The sequence below is a fragment of the Lipotes vexillifer genome, unplaced genomic scaffold, assembly GCF_000442215.2.
Source record: "Lipotes vexillifer unplaced genomic scaffold, Lipotes_vexillifer_v1.1 scaffold6, whole genome shotgun sequence".
Lineage (NCBI taxonomy): Eukaryota > Metazoa > Chordata > Mammalia > Artiodactyla > Lipotidae > Lipotes > Lipotes vexillifer.
In genome coordinates, this window is record NW_006799037.1 from 1,137,718 (window position 1) to 1,141,594 (window position 3,877).

Here is a 3,877-nt window from a genome sequence, read left to right on the forward strand (position 1 = left end):
TAGGGTGTAAATGTTTACTGTTATTTCCTGACCCTTAGACTGAGCTTATAGTTCCTTAAATATCTTCTCCAACTATCTGGAATTTTCCCCTTATGCATTTTAAAGACTCTGTTCAAATACCTTTTCCTTTGTGGAACTGTTGCTAATGTTTTCCTCCGTCTCACACCCTCTGGTTAAAGTTGATCTCTCCCTCCCTTTATACCCTCATTGCACCTCTTTTATAGCATAACTTGGAGCTAGGGCACTTTTATGTTTTATACACATGTCCATCCCTCCATATGACTGTGATTGCAGGGAGACAGACCGTGTTTCAGTTTGAATGGTGCTTGGTACATAGTAAGTGCCTTTAATTGTTTGCTCAGTCGTATTGACTTCACCGTGGCTCATCTCATCCCTGCCCATTAATCTTACAAAATGGGCAGGTCCTGTATGTAAATGACTATTTCCTGAGAACTCAGTGCTTGGGTTGAGCTGAAGGAATCCCTATACATGCCTATAAACGTGGAGCTGAGCACAGCTTGTGCCCACCTAAGGACTTCTGGGCCAGACACTCATGGATCTTGGCATCTATTCCTAGCCCATAATCTTGCATGCTTTCTTTTGGGGATGATTAATTAGAATGAGGCTCATTGTTCTCTCACGTCCACTGGGTCAAAAACGTTTGTCATTGTGCTCAGCTCTCAGTAACATGAGGGGCTGTTTAATCAAAATGTGTTGTGTGACCGGCAGATATAGTAGAGTCTATTTTTTCCACATGGTTAACAATATTTGAAAGTGACTCCAATCCTTTCCAATGGACAGATCTTACCTTCTCGGGCTCATCTAGGTCTCTAAGCCACCCCCACTGCCAAGGCTCCCTCAGACAAGCCCAGCCCGGGGGACCTGAGCTACAGTACCTTCCTGAATCTCTGTTACTCAATCCAGGTTTCTGGGGTCCACTACTAGTAGATTGAGGGCTAATCCATTCCAGAATACTATCAGCAAAGGGGAGTTGTTTACTGTATATATTTAATGTCATATAAAACCTTTAAGCAATTTCTCTTGAGGGCTCCAAAAGTGTACCAAATGGTTATTTTACAAATTACAGTGGAAATCTGCTCTGTGATATAGCAGTTTAATGGCCCCCCTTATGAAAGCAGCCCTGTGCACCATCCGCATCTACGATGCTGCTGATCCCTCAGTGAATGGCTCTGTGTACACCCTCTGCTCCCACCCACTCTGCCCTCCACTCCACACCCAGGCAGTCACCAGCTTCTTTCACAATAGCTCACAGGAGCTTTTTCAAAAATTGCTCTTAAATCCACTCTCTTCTCACCAGTCACACTGAACTTCTTTCTGTTCTTCCAGTTGAGGGTCTATTAAGAGGTTAAGCACATGAATTATGCTATCTACTAGCTGTGTAACTTCAGGCAAGTGATGATTTCACTGAGTTGCAGTTTCTTCATCTATACAATAAAGATATTAATAGTATACCTGCCTCATGGTATTATTGTAAGGATTAAATGAGATCATTAATGTGAAGCAATCAGAACAGCATTTGGCAAAAAATAAGCATGTAATAAATAATAAGTATTGTAAGCGTGTGATAAATCATCAGTAGTGTTCCTTGACTACTCCATACTTTCTTGCCTTAGAGCATGGAATGTTGTTAACCTCCTATTCACCTGGTTAACTATATAACCTTCATGTTTCACTTTTAAAGTAACTTCCTAGAGGAAACATTTTCTCAGCCTCCGTCCCCCCACCCCCCATACCAAAACTGGGTTGAGTGATCATTTTCTTGTGTCTTATTCCCTTGGTAACCTGTACTTCCTTCTGATATCACCCATCACATTGTATTACAATAGGCTGTTTCCCAGCTGTCTTTCCCATTATACTGTGAGCTCCTTGGGTGCATTCTAGGTGCCTGGCTCTTGGTTATTAATTGTTGAAGGAATGAAAAATGAAAGACTATGAATAAATAGCTTTTTCTACTTATGAAACTGTTCTTGAGCCTTGTTCTATTTTAACCTTTAATACTAATTTTAAATATCACTCTCTATATTTTTCTCTAAATCTACAGGTTTCTAGACCCTTGTTGAGGTGAAGAACAGGTTACTATGAAGTGACCTGCGAGAACAACGTTCAGAATTCTCTCAAGTCATGTTGGGAGTGCAGTCTGCAGTTCGGTATTTGCTTGTTAAGTATCCACAGGCAGTATGATCGTCTCATCATCTTTCATGTGCTTAGCCAATTCCCTACCTGCTTAGTCACTGTATGCTTAGGGAAATGTGAGATCATTTAAATACAGCAATCTAGAAAGCAATGCATATTAACACATAATGCATTATTTCTCTTTAACAGTATGGATAAGGTGGCTAGAATCAACTGTATTTCTGTTAGAATGGAAGATACGAATTCATTTTCACTCACAGATTGTCTCATTGTCAGCCTCTTGGCAATTGATATTTCCAGTTCCATAAATTTAGATGAACATTACTTAGCATCTTTTAGAAATCCAGAGGGGGAAGCTGTTGTTAGTCTGAATCCCTCCTCCTTTGAACATCCCCTCCCCTTTCTGCAGCCATCTTTATAGGCTGGGTATATTCCCAAGAGGCAAGTCAACTACAGCATGGGTAATGTATCATGGTGGTCTCTCTGAATAGCCCATAAGAATGAGCAGCAGACAGCTTCTTGCTTGACTTGCCTGAATCCTCACTCTGTCCCTATCTCTCCTGGTTCTAAACCCCTGGAATGGTGCTGCCACCATTGATCCTCATTCGTTGCCACTCTTGATTCAGGGCTGCTGCCTGCTGTCCCCCATTTTGCACCTTGCTTGCTCCTACCAAGGATAGTTCAGGTTCTTGATGACCTCCACTGCCTCAGATGGAAGCTCTCAGCAGGCCTGAGCATTCGTTCTACAGAGTCCAGGTCCTGCCCCATCAGGAGAGTCTGCTGGGGAGAGAGGGGACATAGATTTTCTGCCTTAACCTGCTCTGCAGGTCGACAGTTAGGAATGGAGCCTTGTTGGGAAAAAGGGGTTGGTGTGTCCAAAGGCAGGACTGGAAGGAAGAATTTCAGCGCGCTTCTCACTCAGGTATCAGATGACCATTTCTGGAGAAACTCAGAGACTGTGGACTAGACACTATGACTTTAGGGACTTGGTAAAATTCTGTAGCCTCGGTTACTTCCACCTGGTTGTTAGTTTGTCACCCCTTTACAATGTCCCTGTAGTGATCAAGAAAACAGAGAAACAAAAAAACAAACAAAAGCACCCTACACAGCATGGAGAACTTGTTAGCTTTCCCGGGGTGAGGTGGCAAAGTGAGGAATCGCCACGCAAACGTCAAGATTGATGGGGCGAGAGTCACTGAACGACAGGTTGGTGGTTGCATATTCTGACAGGTGAGGAAAACAGGCTGAGTCTGGGGGTGGGGAGCTGGGAGTTTGTCTGTACTAAAAAAGGGGCCCAACACAGACATTCCTTGCCAGGTCAAGTCAAACTATTCTAACATCAATGAAAAATGAAGGACTAAAGCTGTCTCAAGGCAAGGAAGAATAGAGGTGTATGTTTTACCAAATGAGGAAAGACACGTGGGGAAAGTCCTGAGAGGTGGCAGCTGTGATCCAGATGTTTTCCAGCAAGCAAATGAAAGAACTGGAAAAGCAAGTTATAAACTCCTCTGAGTATGTAGAAAAAGCCTGCCTTGCTTTGGCTGAGGATAAAAAGACCTGCAAATTGCATAGGTTCCTAGAAAAGTCAGGCATAGCAGACACTGTTTGTTGCGAATTCAATACTCACTCTCCCTCCTGCTTCCTAAAAGCAACGTGATTTTGCTCATGAATTTACTCTTCTTCATGGAGCCATTTTGGTCAATGGGAAGCTGACACGCTCTTC

The 3,877-nt window shown here is 42.9% G+C and overlaps 1 protein-coding gene across 5 annotated transcripts in view; it reads right to left on the reverse strand.

The window, feature by feature from the left end:
* IRAG1 (inositol 1,4,5-triphosphate receptor associated 1) overlaps positions 1-3,877 on the reverse strand; it is a 118,512-nt gene that overhangs the window by 11,940 nt on the left and 102,695 nt on the right. The gene's annotated exons all lie outside the window — the stretch shown is intronic.